Below are 17,506 nucleotides of genomic sequence, written 5' to 3'. Positions count from 1 at the left end.
CTCTTCTGCCCAAGGTGCTCTTGAAAGCAAGAACAGACAGACCGAAGATGATATTGATTGCTCCAGACTGGCCGAGGCAACACTGGTATCCACTCCTGAGGAGCCTAACACATACTCCTCCCTGGCCCCTACCTCTAATGCCTCTTCTGCTGACTCAGCACAGCTACAAAACTCTTCACAGCCAGCTGAAAACACTCAATCTAGCTGCATGGAAAATTCCTTAACACCTCATCTGACACTACTCCCCAAAGAGGTGCAGGACATCATTTTGGAGGCCAGAAGGCCATCTACTAGAAAGGCTTACTCCGCAAATTGGAAACGGTTTTGCTCTTGGAATGAGAAAAAAGGCTAGGACCCTAGAAAACTGAATTTGCCTCAGGTACTACAATATCTAGCTGTGTTGCTGAACAGTGGACTTTCATTTTCCTCCATAAAAATCCACGCCTCAGCCATTTCTGAAGAATTCCACACGGATCCACCCTTATTCTCTCACCCACTCTTAAGACAGTTCCTCAGAGGGGCTAAAAATATAAGACCACCAAGGAAGCAACCTGTGCCAGCCTGGGATCTTAATTACATTTTAGAAAACTTAACATTGCCTCCTTTTGAACCAGCTGCCTCAACAGATTTGCAATATTTGTCCTGGAAAACAGCTTTCCTTCCGGCCATTACCTCAGCTCGTAGGGTTTCGGAAATACAAGCCCTCATGGCTGTGCAGCCCTTTCTCATCTTCCATCAGGACAGGGTTTCCCTTCGAACCAATCCATCATTTATGCCTAAACTAGTATCCAGGGTAGCTTTAAATCAAGCCATTCACTTACCTACCTTTTACCCTAATCCTCAAAACAAAGGGGAAAGGCTGCTACACTCCTTAGACATCCATAGACAGCTACGTTACTATTTGGACAAAACAAAGACTTTCAGAAAATCAGAACAACTTTTTGTGTCCTATGCTGTAGGAGCTCAAGGGAAGCCAGTTACCAAACAGACAATTTCAAAATGGATAGGCCACTGCATACGGTTTTGTTACTCCTATCATGGAAAATCTGTCCCTACAGGCATCAGATCCCACTCCACCAGGGCCACAGCTACCTCTACAGCCTTCCTCAGAGGAGTTCCTACCAAAGATATTTTGGAGGCAGCTACTTGGAGTTCTGTGCATACCTTCACAAAACACTACCATCTGCCTTTATATTCCAAAACTAGAGCAGGCTTTGCCACTGCTGTGTTGCAGGGCATTCTGGCTCATCCCAGTTCCACCTAGTGCCTACCACCCTGTGCGTAGCTTTGGGATTCTACCCATCTGTGATTACTGCAGCTGTATGCACGATGAACATAGTACAGTTTTGTACCTACCATAAATGTAGATGTTCGAGTGCTAATACAGCTGCAGTACAGGTTTCCCTCCCTCCTTCCCCTCTTGGTAAAGGACTAGTGGCTAACACCTCCTCTTGCAACCTAATTTGGGGTTATCCTTCTATGATGTATTTGCTTGCAACTTTTAGTTATGTACTCACCATAACTTCAGATGTTTGGGATCCATCTCGCCTACATTCTGACTGATGGGTTCGGAGCCGATCCCTCGGCTCCGACTCGGCACGCTTATGCTATAGAGCGAGGCCTCTAATTGGCTGAGTTATCTTTATCCCAGGATGCACCACCACTAATCCCCCAGATCTTGTTTGTCCGCATTCATGCACACATGCACAACTTGTTTATATAACATTGTTAGATGTTTCAAGATGAAACAACAGGATTCGGACCTTCTGATATCCTCTGATCTCCAAGGAAGGGGGAAGGAGGGTGGGTTATTAGGAATGTGGCGAGATGGATCCCAAACATCTGAAGTTATGGTGAGTACATAACTAAAAGATGTTATGTGATCCTATCTCGCCTACATTCTGACTGATGGGACAGCGTCCCTAGCACTTAAATCCCGGGTGGCTCATTGGAAAACACTCCTGAGCACTGTGGAACCAAATGAAGCTCGTCCTCTAGATGCCACATCTAATTTGTAGTGGGAAATGAAGGTGTGCGGGGAAGACCATGTAGCTGCAGCACAAATGTCACCAATAGCAAGCTTAGAATGAAATGCTACCGAAGTAGCCATAGCCCTTGTAGAATGAGCCTTGACAGAGGTGGTAAGCTCTTTGTTAGAATAAATATAAGCTTGAGTGATACAGTCCCTGATCCATTTGGCAATAGTGACCTTTGTGACAGCGTTGCCCAATTTGTTTTCTGCAAAGGATACAAACAACTGATCTGTTTTCCTTGATTGTTTGGTCCTATCTAAATAAAAACGTAACTGTCTGTGGACATCTAGTGTGTGGAATATAAACTCCGCTTTATTAGAGTATTTTGGGAAAAAAACTGGAAGCTCTAACGATTGTTGCAAGCATAAAGTAGAAAAAACTTTAGGAACAAAGGAAGGATTTGGTCTGAGGGATACTCTGTCTGTATGAAAAGCCAAGTACGGGGGTTTCACTGACAAATCTTGAAGCTCTGAAACCCTTCTGGCTGAAGTAATCGCCACTAGAAAGGCTGTCTTCCATGATAGAAACTTTAGATCACAGGTAGCTGCCGGTTCAAAGGGAAAAGAAGTCAAGGCACGCAACACTATATCGAGATCCCATGGAGGTGCAGGATGAGAAATCGGAGGTCTTAATAGAGCAGCACCTTTCAAGAAGGTCTTACACAATCTGTTGCTCATTAAAGGTGGGTCTATGGATTCATGAAAATTAGAAATTGCTGCCAATTGTACTTTGATGGTAGAAACTGAAGAGCCTTGATTGAAAAGACAGGTCAGAAATTTTAGTACTTCTGCCACGGGAGTAGAAATGGGGTCCAGGCCTCGGAGTTGAGCCCAAATAGCAAACCTTTTCCATTTGCTAGAATACAGTTTCTTTGTAGCAGACTTGTGGGCTGAAGATAATGTGTGTACAACATCTGGATCCAGTGTATGACTCCTGACTATCGTCGGAAGAGGAGGAGCCAGGCCGTCAATTTTAAGGTGTGTAGGGACTGGTGTAATAGTCCCGACTGATGAATCAGTAGGTCTGGGACCTGGTCCAGGAACCACGGACCTTCCAGAGCATGTTTCCGAAGATAGGGAAACCACACTTGACGAGGCCAGTAAGGAGCAATTAAGATCATCCTGCGCTAAGAGAGATGCCTTTGAAACACCCTGGGAGGAGAGGAACTGGAGGAAGGCATAAAGCAGGCCGGTGGGCCAAGGATGGACTAATGCGTCCATGGGGCTCTTCCCGAGCCGGCTTAGGGAGAAAAATTCTTTGCACTGCATTCAGAGGAGTCGAAGAGGTCGCAACACGGAACTCCCCATTCGCTGAAAATCTGCCTTGCAACTGCCATATTCAGAGACCATTCGTGAGGAGAGAGGATGATTCTGCTCAATCTGTCGGCTATGACATTGGACTTGCCCGGTATGTGAGTAGCCACTAGGAAGCGTTTGGTCGAGACTGCCCATTCCCAAACTCTCATGGCTTCTCTGCAAAGAGGATAGGATCTGGTCCCTCCCTGTTTGTTCAGGTACCAGACCACTGACATGTTGTCTGAGTGAACAGCAATTACGCCCTGAGGGAGATAATCGTGAAGGGCTTGAAGGGACAGGAGTACTGCCCTCATTTCTAGGATGTTGATGTGAAGAGGAGTCTCTTCCGGGTGCCATTTGCCTTGGACTGACCTGCCCAGGGAATGCCCCCCCCACCCCATCTGGGAGGCGTCCGAGGTCAAAGTGGCCGCCGGAGGAGGAAGAACAAAGAGTCGTCCCTGATCCAAATTGGAAGACACTAGCCACCAGCGAAGGTCCCGTTTGCAAGATTCTGTGATCCATATGAGGTGATTGAGAGGGAGTTCCTGAAAGGACCACTGAGTTGAAAGAAGCCACTGGAGGATTCTCATGTGCAACCTTGCCAAGGGAACTAGCAGAACCGTGGCAGACATGGATCCCAATAGCTGCAGGACCATTCTGGCTGGGGCTTTGGACCTGGGGAGTAAGGCTCGAACTTGATTTTGAATGGTTTGAATTCTGTCTGTAGGTAGATAGACCCGCATCTGGTTTGAATCTATCTCTACCCCTATGAATCTTATTCTTTGAGATGGCCGCAACACAGACTTTGGCCAGTTGAAGGTGATTCCAAGGGAATTGCCCAGAGATATAGTGGCTTGTAGGCTCCGCAGAAGTAGATGCTTGGAGGTGGCAGTTAGGAGCCAGTCGTCTAGGTACGGAAACATCTGGAATCCTAGACTTCTCAGGTGAGCAGTCACTACTGCCAAGCATTTGGTGAACACCCTGGGGGCTGTGGTGAGACCAAAGGGCAGCGCACGGAACTGAAAATGACTGCCTCCTAGGCTGAAGCGCAGATGTCTCCTGGACGTTTGATGTACTCTGATATGATAATACGCGTCCTTGAGATCTATGGAGCACATCCAAACACCCTTCTCCAACAATGGGAGAATGGTTTGTAGAGTGACCATTCGGAACTTGGACTTCCTGACTGAACGGTTTAGGATGCTTAGGTCCAAAATTGGCCTCAAGTCCCCGGTCTTTTTTGGCACCAAAAAGAATCTTAAGTCCCTAATCCGATCTGGTCTGCGGGGACCGGTTGGATGACTCCTTTTTGCAGCAGCTTTGAAATTTCTGAGGCTGCGGTATCCCGTTGACTGGGTGGCGGGTCCGGGATTTTTGGACTGAGGGGCGAGAGAATGGGATGGAGTAACCTCCGGCGATAATCCGGGCACCCATCGGTCCTGAGTGATCCTTCCCAGGCCTTCAGGTGCTTCGATAAGCGACCCCGACTGGCTCGAGCAGCACAGCCGGGCAATCCCTCAGGGACTATGAAAGGCTGAAGAGCCACGAAAGGACTCGCGGTCTCCAGTGTTGCGAGGGCCTCTGCCTCTGGGACGGCGTCTTCTGGATGAATTTCCCCTCCTCTCTGCCTCTGGAGGGAACCTTCCTGCTGAAAGGGTAAGACTTCTGAGATCACGGAACCACATTTTCCCTCCTCTTTTAGCCTTGGGATAAGGCCGAAGGGAGTGGAAAATCGTGCCCCACGACAGTCAGAGTCTTACCCTCCTGTTCACAGCGGTAAGTGTGTCTTTACCTTGGGTCCAAACAGGAGGACCCATCAAAGGCGTCGGCAAATGAAGACTTAAAGGCCTCAGCGAAATGACACAGGCGGAGCCAGGCTTGTCTCCGTAGAGCAATGCCTGTACCCGCCGCTCTACCGCCTTCGGCCGCATACGAAATGAGCCTCATGGACGAGTTGAAATGGGCGACATTGTAGCCAGCTGCGATCCAACCGTCTGGGCCAGCTCCTCAGGCAGGTTACCCAAGAGGGTATCGGATAGCTCCTTAATCAGATCCCTCTGAAATCTCGTAAAGTGCGTCAGGTAGTTCAAAGACCTCAGTGTAAAGGCCGCTGAACTAAGGGTGCGCTTACCGTACTGATCCATGCTCCTAGACTCCTTATTAGGAGGATGGACGGACGTAGAAGCCGCTGCTACATCTTGCTGGGTAGCAGATGCCACCACCATAGCATCTACAGCCACACCTTTCGTAAGGAACTCTCTATCCGGGGGCACCGAGAGGAATTTGTTCGGACGAGCGGGCACCGGTTCCACAGAGTCTGGGTGTTCCCACGCCCTTCGACAGATCAAATCCAAGAGCTCGTCGAAGGGCAGAGACACCCAGGAGGCGGAGGGCTGAGCCCCGAAGGCCTTCAGGAACACCGACTCATCATCAGAGGGAGGTTTGGACTGCCAGCCGCCTCGTTGTTTTAGGGCTTCCAGGATGTCTGCAAAGGAGACATCATCCGAGGACGACTTGGGGGACCCCTCTGCATCATCGAGATCAGTGTCAGATGTCAAAGACTCGTCAGGGGAGTCAACGTGCTTCCTCTTGCGTTCTCTTCCTGGGAGGTTCTTCGAAGAGGCTTCAGAAGGACCTCCAGGAGTGGGAGAAACCCCAGCGGGGTAACCTGAGGCCCAGGGGCTCCGCTGTCACGGACAGGGGACTGCCAGCGACTCAGTCTCCAAATGTAGGGAAGGAGCTGGGGAAACTGTGGAGGTAGCCAAGGAAGATTTGGCTAAAGCACTCCTCATAGCCCTGAAGGCGGGACCACCAGAATCCTGGGAGGTCCTCCTCTGTGGCCACGACAGTGGGCGGTACTCCCGCCACCGGCGCACCAAGAGGGAGACTTGGGACCGAAAGCATCAATCCCAAAGCCTCCCAGGGCCGAAGGAAGAAGTCCGTGCACTGAACTCCGACCCAAGAGCCGGAGTCGGAGCAAGGGTCGGGCCGACCTAACACCTCCACTGGTTCCACCAGCACCTGCTCCAACGGTGCGAAGCTGTTGGAGGAGGAAATACAGTAGGGGAGTGGACCATCGGCTCCGGCCAAATGGGCTGGGCGAAACCATCTTTGGAACACCGGAGACTGGAAGAGTCGAAGGAGCACCCTGTCGATGTTCGAATCAGACATCTTGGATGATCTCGAGGATACCGATCAGACACGAACCGATTTCTCCATCGGCTCCGAAGGGCTCGGGACCGGCTCCGAAATGACTCAACAATTATCGGCTCGAGGAAACTTTCAGGGAAATTTCCCTCGGTGCCGATAAGGACTTCGGCTCCGAGGGGGAAGAGTCTGAGCCGATGACCCTTATCGGCTCCAATATCAGTGGAGCCGATGAGGGTGACCCGCCTCAATGCCCCAGACCTCGGCTCCGAAACCAGAGGGTCGAGGCTGGAGGCATCGAGGCAGACCGTTCGACCTCGGCTCCGAAGTCCGTGGAGCCGATGGAGAAGTCTGCTTAGTTTTCTTAGCGGTCGGTTCCGACTGACTGGTCGGAGCCGACGCTTTCCTCTTTTTAGAAGGAGACTGAGAGGAAGATAAAGCCTCCTCGAAGGAAGGCTTGATTAATCCTTTGAGGATTAATTTGCTTTTCCTCTCCTGGAGGACTCTGGAAGAAAACGCATGGCATACACTGCACGATTCTTGCCGATGTTTAGCACCTAGACAATAGACGCACGAGGAGTGGTCGTCCGTTATGGACATTTTGAAGCCACACCTCGTGCACTTTTTAAACCCGGAGGGTTTATGTTCTTTAGACATAATCAGGCTAAAAAAAGCAGATAACCACAATTAAACAACAAAGGGTTTGACACAAGGATAAAAAATATATACTTAGTTGAATATTTAAACTAAAGAATTTTTTTTTTTTTTTTTTACACACAAGATTGTTCAAGAGAAAAAGGGAGAAAAAGAGGGTCAAGACCCTCTAACTTAAACGGGTACTTGACCCACACACAACCACTAAGGTAGTAGTAACCACAGGGGAAGGCCCCTCTAACTTAAATGGGAACCTTCTCTGACAGGAAAAAACACGAAAATTTTAACCAAATTCCACAAAAACACTCGTACACAAAGAATAGCTGTTAAAACAGCTTTTGGGTTTAAATGAAGCAAATACTGACAGGAAAAAAGCCTAATAAATAGTACTTAGCCCAGCCAATGTTGAGAGCACGTCCAAGCTCTGTAAGCGGCAAACGAGATCTGGGGGATTAGTGGTGGTGCATCCTGGGATAAAGATAGCTCAGCCAATTAGAGGCCTCGCTCTATAGCATAAGCGTGCAGAGTCGGACCCGAGGGATCGGCTCCGAACCCATCAGTCAGAATGTAGGCGAGATAGGATCACATAACATCTACTGTTTTTTTTTTTTTTTTTTTTTTTTTTTTTTGATTACATTGCTTGAATATATATATATATATATATATATATATATATATATATATATATATATATATATATGTATATGTATATATATATATATATATATATATATATATATATATATAATTTATGTATTGCCTTCCTTCTGGGGGCACCTGACATCTGGGGCAAGAAAGACTGAAGAATATGGCGTCGGCTGTGTCTTATATACCCCTGTCGCACTGACGTCAGGGAGGAGAGTGACGACAACAGACGCCGGACCAAGACTTTGGAATTCGGCCGACCGAGGACCCGCCTGACGGCAGAGAACCTATCTGTGATTACTGCAGCTGTATTAGCACTCGAACATCTACATTTATGGTAGGTACAAAACTGTACTTTTTGCAGAGTTGTGAAAAGGTCGCAGCAAGGCTGGCCCCACTTCCGAAAAATTCCGTCTACTACCACTTGATTTAGAGACCACTCGTGAGGCATGAGGATAGTTCTGCTCAATCTGTCTGCTATGACGTTGGACTTCCCGAAGATGTGCGTTGCTATCAGAAACCGTTGAGATGAAATCGCCCATTGCCAAAGTCTGAGTGCTTCTCGACAGTGGGGGTAGGACCTTGTTCCTCCCTGCTTGTTTATGTACCACACCACAGACATATTGTCCATTTGAATTGCTATAGTCCCCGTGGGAAGAGAGCTCTGAAGGGCCTGCAACGTCAAAAGCACCGCCCTCATCTCCAGGACATTTATGTGCAGGTGGCATTCTGACTGTTGCCAAGTGCCCTGGACCATCCTGCCCTGATAATGCCCCCCCCACCTGATCAGGGAGGCATCCGTTGCGACAGTGGCAACTGGAGGGGGGAGAACAAAGGATCTGCCCTGAAAAAGCTGAGGGGAAACCATCCACCAGGAGAGATGTTTCTTGCAAGATGGTGTTATCAAAATGTTGTGGGTCATTCGCAGCTGTTGAAAGGACCACTGAGAAAACAGCAACCACTGAAGGAGTCTCATGTGGAAGCGGGCTAATAGAAGTAGAAGAATCGCCGCCGCCATGAGGCCCAACACTTTCAATACTAGCTTGATTTGGACTCTGCTGGGCTGAAACAGAAGCTGAACATTCCGCCTTATGTCTGTCACACTCTGAGGTGGTAATATTGCAGACATTTCTGTGGTGTTTAATATGGTGCCTATAAAGTTTATACATTGACAAGGTGACAAGGAGGACTTTGCAAAATTTATAGAAATACCCAGGCTGTTGCAAAGATGGATAGTATAATCCCTGGCCATTATGAGATCCTGTTTGGTGGTAGCGGAAATAAGCCAGTCGTCTAAGTATGGAAACACCTGGAATCTTTTCTGTCTCAGGTGAGCCGTGACCACTGCTAAACATTTGGTGAACAGCCGGGGGGCTGTGGTGAGACCAAAGGGCAGGGCTCTGAATTGAAAATGACCGACTGCCAGCCGGAAGCAGAGAAACCTCCTGGAGCGCCTGTGTATTTTTATGTGGTAGTACGCGTCCTGGAGGTCTAACGAGCACATCCAGTTGTCTCTGCCCAAAAAGGGTAGAATGGACTGCAGTGTTACCATCCAAAATTTTGTCTTTAATACATAGTTGTTTAACCTGCTGAGGTCCAAAATGGGTCTCCAATCTCCTGTCTTTTTTGGTACCAAAAAGAATCTGGAGTAGATTCCGGATCCTAGCTGATCTGCTGGGACTGCCTGGATGACTCCTTTGTTTAACAGCTTTTTTATTTCTAGCTGAGCCTGACCCCTTTGTGCGGGTGGTACATCTGGTAGGGGTTTTGGCAGTTGTACCGGAGGGAAAGTGAAAGGAATTTTGTAACCCTCGGATATGATCTTCTGTACCCATGTGTCTTGGGAGATGGATTGCCAGGCTTCCGGGTACAGAGATAATCTTCCCCCGACTGCCTCCGAAGGCGGACAGTCGGGCAGCTTCTCAGGGATGCTGAAAGGGTTGGTCAGGGAAAGATTCCCTGGAACCCTGGTTCTGTGGACCCCCCCTGCCCCTGGGACGGCGTCTGTTATTATTCCCCCCTCTGCCTCTAGGGGGAAATTCACCACGTGCAGCAGGCGCGACTCCCTGTAGTTTGCGGAACCACATTTTTCCACCCCTCTGTCCCTTAGGATAAGGTCTAGAAGGAGTGGAAAAACGGACTCCCATGGCAGAGAGAGTCTTACTATCTTACTCGCATCTGGTGAGGGTATTCTTCACCTGAGGCCCGAACAATTCCGAACCGTCAAAAGGGGTGTTGGTGAAGGACGCCTTGAAGGGGTCGGCAAAGTTAGAGAGTCGCATCCAAGCATGACGTCTCAATGCAACGCCTGTGCCAGCGGCCCTACTCGCTCCATCGGCTGCATAAGAGATTAGCCGCATGGAGGAGTTAACAATGGAGTTCAGGGTAGCCAGCTGAGCATTTATTTTGTCCTTAAACCCCGCAGCAGAAGGATCCTGTACCATTTCACCCAGCTCTGTGAGCAAGTCTCTCTGAAGGCGGGTGAAATGACAAATAGTTCAGCGATCGCATAGAAAATGTCGCTGAAGCAAAGGTCCGCTTGCCGTACCTGTCCATGGTCCTGGACTCTGTTAGGAGGGTGAACAGGTACAGAAGGATCTGCTAATTCCTTCTTAGTGGCTGCTGCTACCACCATAGCATCAACTGAAACACCTTTGGTGAGTAAGGATTTGTCATCTGGTGCAGAAATAAATTTAGAAGGCCTCCTAGGGGTAGGTGCCATTGAATCAGGAGCTGCCCACGCCTTTCTAGCCACTACCTCCATTAGTGGGTCGAAAGGGGGAGACACCCAGGAGGTGGAACGGCGAGATCCAAAGGCGTCAAGGTAAACCGACTCGTCCTCGGAAGGTTTGAGAGTGGACCAATTTCCCCTCTGTCTTAGGATCTCCAGGATGTCTGAAAAGGAGACATCCTCAGAGGGGGATCTGGGGGAACCCTCTGACTCATCCAAGTCGGTGTCCGACGTGACAGACTCGGAGGAGTCTATGTGCTTCCTCTTGCACTTTCTTTTCCTAGGAGGTTCCCCTGAAACTTCAGGGGAACCCTCGGAAGAGGAGGAGACACCCAAAGTGGGTACCTTACACCTTGGATCTCTGCTGTCGGGTATAGGAGGGTGGCCAGAGACCGTAACATGCACTACAGAGGGAGGAGCCGCAGAACTTAACCTTGGAGTAGACACTGGGTCCAGCACACTCCTCATCACCTCGAAGGCTCCCCCATCAGACACCAAAGGTAGCTCTGGCTCCGAAGAGGCCGGAACCGCCCCCGGAACCGACAGAGAAGGCTCCGAGAATGATGTCGGGGCCGAACTAACAAGAGCCGAAGCTCCGAGGGGGAGAGCGGGGCCGGACGAGGGTCCGATGCCACTCGCCCCCTCGGAGCCGACAATGGAGTCCTGACGCCTGGACCTCTCCATGGACAGAACCAATAAAGAGGTTGGAGCCGACGACACCGGAGCCGAAGGAGGGGGTATCGGCTCCGACGTGGGCAAGGTCACGGTTCCGACGAACTCCGGCTCCGAACTCGAGAGATGAGTCGGAGGAGGAATGGATAACTGTGTCGAAGAAGCCACAGAGTCTGGTGAGATGGGCTCTGAAGCATTTGGGCCAGTGCCTGAGATTTTATGAGTCTACTGACCACCCTCTCGATGTCGTGATTGGAGAGCCTGGAAGACCTCGATGAATGAGTCCTATGACTCCGCTCCGATAGGAGGGGGGACCTCGGAGACGATCTGATGGACTCTAAAGAAGGGGACCTAGAGCGCTTGCGTGCTGGGGTCGGCTCCGATGATGGTTTCGAACTGGAACCCACTTTGCTTGCCTCGAAGCCAGCCGGAACAGAGGTCAGAGCCGTCTCGACAACACCAGCCCACGGCTCAGAAGCTGGAGCCGAGGGTTTGGCAGTTTTTGATGACTTCCCCGAGCCAGACTTGGACGGGGAGTCATCAGGCTTTAACAAGCCCCTTAGAATGAGATTGTTACACCTTTCCTGCAGGACTCTTGAACTAAATCCGTGACAAATGGAACAAGAGTCCTGCAGGTGTAAAGGACCCAAGCAATAGACACAAGAAGTGTGACCGTCTGTCAGAGACATTTTCTGACAGCACGAGTCACACTTCTTGAATCCCGAGACCTTAACGTCTTTGGACATTGCCCTAAAGACAGTCACTCAATCAGCACACACACTCACTCACTTACACACAAGGGGGAGATGAGGGGGCTGACTAAAACAACAACACACACAGGGGTGAGTAAACAGAAAAACTAAAGCCTGTAGGCCAGATTATAAAAGTTAATTACAGGGGTGGGTAGGGCTTACGAAACAAACACGATTAAGTATAATATCGATAAGGAACAAAAGTAGGGAAAATAACCTAGTAAACTACCTCAAAAAATAGAAAACTTTGTTGAAAATTCCTTTACTGACCTGAGCCGGTAAAAAGGCAACCTCGCAGCGAAGCGGCAAACGAGATCTGGGGAGTTAGCGCATGGTATTGTGGGATATAGGGCTGCCTCGAGCCGGTAAAAATAGCTCTCGAGCTATATTATAGGCCGAGTCGGACCCATCCAGCAAGAATGAAGGCGAGAATGACAACTTAACATTATGTTATTATTTTTCTTTTTCTTGGGTAGCCGTTCTAGTTATTTAGATGCTTAGGACAGTATGCATTAATTTTATTATATTTATTATAATCATTACATTAGTTATTTTACTTGAAAGCAGGCAAGATACAATGTATGCATAAGTAATTTTTGATTAGGAAGTGTCGCGCTTCCATTAGTAGTTATGCTGTAGGTTGAACATCGTTATTTTTATGTTATTATATATTTTACATATTTATCTACTTTACGCACATTAATAATCAAAATATTGGGTTTTTTCTTTGTTTCAAAACCTGCTATTACAGTTTCGGTGTATGAATTTTTTATTATGTTAATAGAGAATTGCAAATGCACCTTAGTTAGCTGTGATCTGTACCTTTAAGGAGCTGAAGGGAGAGCAAGGGGCGTGGTTAAGTGTTTCAATGCTGGTATTTAAACTCACTTGTAATGGTGTGAATGTTTTGCTTGTCTGAAGAAGTTAGTGCAAAGTACTAACAAAAAGCTTTTACAGTGGCTTAATAAAATTTGTTGTTTTTCATGTTTTTTACATTTTGGACTGGCCTGATTTGAGTTCTTGGCTTTTGAATTAGCGGTGGTTTTCGCTAGTTTGTGATTTCTTTTTCGTTTATGGTGTACCCCAGACAAGTCAGCACCCTTTGAACAAAGGCCAGATGATTCAAAAGTATGTCCTGGCTTTCTGCCTGAATTAGACAATCATCCAGGTATGGGTATATCTGAATATTTCTTTGCCTGCAAAATGCAATGACTGGAGCTAGGCACTTTGTGAATACCCTGGGCGCAGTATAGAAGCCAAAGGGCAGTGCAGAGAACTGATGGTGCATGTAGCCTGCTTTGAAGCACAGGTATCTTCTGCAAGACTCCCTGATAGGGATGTGCAGGTACGCTTCTTTTAAGTCTAGTGTTGCTAACCATGCATCTTTGCCTAGCATAGGAAGCAGCTGAAGAGTCAGCATTTTGAATTTTGGAATCACCAGAAAGGTATTCAGAGAAGAAAGGTCCAGGATAGGACGCCATGTATTGCCTTTTCTGGGTATCAGGAAAAGACTGGAATAGAAACCTTGTCCCTTTTCCTCTTCTGGTACCAACTGAATAGCCCCCATGCTTAAGAGAGAGAGAACTTGATTTTGGAACTCTGCCCACTGATTTGGGGGTAGATCTGGCCACCCGCTTGGTGTTGGTAATGTGTGGAAGTGAAATCTGTATCCTTGGAACACTATATTTAAAACCCATTTGTCCTGGGTAATGTGTTCCCAGTTTTTGGCCTGCAGACCAATATTTACCCCTAAAGGAGCATTCAGGTGGGAAGTGCTTGGAAGTTTTAAAGGCAAGTCACTGAGGCAGTTTTCCATAGGGGGGAGTATTCCCAGATTTGGGTGCAGAAATCCCCCACTGCTTAAGTCTTGTGTGTCCCCTGGGACTGAAATCTGGGGTTTCTGTGTCTGGGTTTGGCTTGAGAAGACCTGGAAGGGGCTGGAAAGGACCAATTCTTAGAGGGCCAATGCCTACTAAATCTAGGAGGCTAAACTTGCAAGAAATCTTTAACTTTTTGCATAGATTTAGTTTCATCTTCCATCTTTTTAAGAACTTCCTCAGCTTTGTTGCCAAACAGGCTGTCCTGATTTAAGGGAGCATCCAGCAGTTTAGCTTTAACATGATCAGGCAAAGATTGCTCCTTAAGCCAAGCATGTCTTCTGAGCACAGACCCAGTAACAGCAGCCCTGCAAGAGGCCTTTAATGAATCAAATCCACATTACAAAGTATGTTTACCAACTTGTTCAGAAGAACGCATTAAATCCTGTAATTCTTTATTTTAGCACAGTCAGGAATCAACATAATTTTCTGTTTAAGCAACCCAATAACATGCTGTTGATACTTTAACATATGAAACTGGCAGTTTAAAGCCCTAATGGCCATGGTTGCAGAAGTGTAAACCTTCTTACCCATCTATCCAGTGCCCTGGAGTCTATATCAGAGGGGGTAGGATTTTTAGCAGTAGAAGCCTTAATGCCCTTGGGGCCCTGTGAAATAGTCTCTGGATCCGCAATAGGATATTTAAAAAGAAACTTGTGTGAATCAGGAACCCTGTAATATCTGTCAGGTTTTCTGGGAGCAGGAGCAAAGAATCAGGGGCCAAACTAGATTCCAAAAAGATATCATCAACAATGTCTAGTACAGGAGGTATAGCTAAAGGCCTATGCTGAGGCAGGAGTAAAAAATCCCTAAGCCTCTTTTTTGAATCAGAAAAATCCTGGCTTTCCCAGTGGAAATGCTCCCTTAGAGTATGTAAGGTTTCACCAAAAGAAAAATCCTCTGGAGGGGAAGCAGAGGTCCTCTGCATCAGAATCCTCATAACTAGATAAGGGCAAATCCAAATCATCAGAAGAATCAGAAAAATCAGAATCCTGGTCAGAAGATTCATAAACAACTTCAGTCCTAGGTCTCCTAGAAGGGGGAGGTTGACTTCCCCTTCCTAGAAGGGGGAGGTGGACTTCCCCTGATTAAAGTTATAAGACCTTCAGCCATTCTTATCATTTGTTTTTTTAGGATTAGAGGCCTGAGCATGTGGCCTCGGCATCTGTTGCTTAGGCATGGTTCGAGATTCAGGCCTAAATGAAGAAGGAGGCATCTGTTTAATATGCAAGTCCGTAGGCCTGAATACACCTTCAGAAGCCAGTGTCTGCACAGTGGCTCCGGACCCATCCAAGGTAGAGACATCGCAGGTTCCACAGTTGAAGCATCTCGCGGCATAATGGACTCCGAATGGGTCTCAGCAGAGGCCTGCAAATCAGAAGTAGCTGGTATTAGGGGCTGTGAAAGTACCTCACTGTGTACTGGCGACTGGCTTAGGAGAAGCATCGTAGGCAGCTTTGGACCTAGGTGGCCTGCCTCTGTCTTTATTTTTGCGTTTTTTCGGAATCCCGGTAGTCGGATGGCTAACTGACGACATTTCTGGATAATTAAACCGAGAACCAAAATATTTAGAGGCGAAAATATACAGACGATGGATAGTGCACTGATTAAATAAAGCACAAAACCGACAGCAAGGTATGTCATGGTCAGGGCCCAGGCAAGGAATACAGTACAAATGAAAATCTTTGTGAGGTATTTGCTTTTCAAAAGTAATGCAATTATTAACTTTTACTGACATTGGTAAGGAGCAAGAAAAAGTTTCCCCAATAGGGTACTTAGCTTTAGTTGAAGACTTTGGTTCTGAAACTTGAAAACAAAAAAGTGTCAGGAGTTGGCCGAACTGCTTCTGCTTCAGGCACTGCACAGCAAGAAAGACTGATGTAATGGTGTTGGCTGCATGTTTTATACCCCTGATGACCTGATGTCATGGAAGAAGGGACAGCATCCGACACAGGACCCAAGACTTTGTTAATCAGGCCAACTGAGGGCTACTGCAAGCAGATAACCCAAATGTAATGACTGCAACAGAGAAACATGAAGAACATCTGAAAAGTTTAGTAGGTGATGCATCTAGATTTGGTTTCAAACATAATAGTAATTTGAAAGATTTGTTATGCCATGAACCCAGTATGAAACATACGATTAGGTATACTTCGAAGAGAGTTGGTACTTTTCCCTTGTAGGTATTGCAAGGCTTGTTCCTTAATTAGTGACATGAATCATTTTTTACATCCCGTAACCAAGAGATATGATTTTTGCTTATATGCGGATTGTCATACAGCAAATGTGGTTTACTTAGCTCAATGTAAGTTATGTCCAAGTTACTACATAGACAAAACAAATTGCAAGTTGAAAGTTAGAATTTTAAAACACTTGTCAGCTATACGCCTTAAGGACAAACATAATGCTTTATATCAGCATTTGTCCCAGTTTCCTAGTCATAGTTTTTCATTTATGGTCATATAGGTTATAACCATGAACCTTAGAGGAGATGTTGTTAATGTAAGAGTACAATGAACTTAGATGGATCATAGAATTGACTGCAGATCGTGCTCCAGGTTTAAATTGAACTATTCTTTTAGAACCTGCCTTGAAAAAGAGGCGTGTGAAACACTAAGTGATTGGATAGCTGTTTTTTAAACTTGTATAAAGGCTATACAGGTGTATTTTATTTGTATTGTTATTGCTGTCTGAAGGGCTTTGCCCAAAAGTGCTCACACAAGTTTATTTTATTAAAATTTTAATGGTCTGTTGGACACAGACTTTGTAGGGTGTGGAGCACAGGAGAAACTGCAGACATCATCTTCCTGTATTAGAACCATTATCATAGCATTGTTCCTGTGATACAGACTCTAGATTTCAGAGCAACCCAGACAATGTTCCTGTTCCAATGTGTCTCGACTCCTACTTTTGTTTCTGAAGAAGTTCCTGATGTCCCAAAGGTTGAATTTTCAGCAGAAACAATCCCAGTTGCCAAACCTAACTCTAATCTCTGTTACACGATTTGTTCGCATATCAACCACATCAGGAGAAAGGGATGAAGTGTAAACAGGTAGATGGGATATGCGATAGTGTATGAATGAGGCCAGAGATGAATGAAGGAGATGACTGTGGCTCAGTACCCATGGTTGAAAATCATAAAGTCAATCATTACCAATACCGGACATGGAGAGCCAAGTGTTGAGCTAGTAGGCTGGCAAACCTCTGATTTGCCATTTATAAGGTTTAGTTCTTAGTTTTTACATTTGTTGTGTAGTGAAGTTAGTGTATTTATCTTTGAGTTTGCTCCATTTACAGAGAGTTCTAAATTTACTTTATTGGGCACATGCCTGCTCTTGTTTCTGAAACACTTTCCTGTGGAAGTAAATCAAGAATACAGATGTTTGGGCTGCAAGGTCTTTAGTATGAAGCACTTATTCTGCAGTGGGAATACTATACTTAATAAGGAGATGACACTGTAGCCTAAGGTTAGTTTGGGAGATCACTGGGGACCAGTCAATATGGAGATGAACACACTTAAAAGTAGTGCACGACAGCCTAAATGATAGAAAAATCAAATGTTTTCATGTTTAATAAAGACCAACAGCACAACAAGAAACCAATGTTACCACTTCGTGCCATTGCTTTACAGCTCCCGGTTTATTTTTTGGCTGGGTGCATTCTGTATGGAATCTACATGTCCTCCTTGGGATTAGATGGG

General features: G+C 46.8%; 1 protein-coding gene across 1 annotated transcript in view; it reads right to left on the bottom strand.

The window, feature by feature from the left end:
* The window catches only part of LOC122817037 (transient receptor potential cation channel subfamily C member 4 associated protein), a gene marked incomplete in the record, with an annotated part of 2,826,501 nt that overhangs the window by 73,090 nt on the left and 2,735,905 nt on the right, over positions 1 to 17,506 (bottom strand).

Source organism: Protopterus annectens, chromosome 12.part0 (genome assembly GCF_019279795.1).
Source record: "Protopterus annectens isolate FY-2018-M chromosome 12.part0, PAN1.0, whole genome shotgun sequence".
NCBI classification, from domain to species: domain Eukaryota; kingdom Metazoa; phylum Chordata; order Ceratodontiformes; family Protopteridae; genus Protopterus; species Protopterus annectens.
The sequence above is the reverse complement of the archived record's forward strand: the minus strand, read 5'-3'. Positions and strand labels throughout refer to the sequence as shown.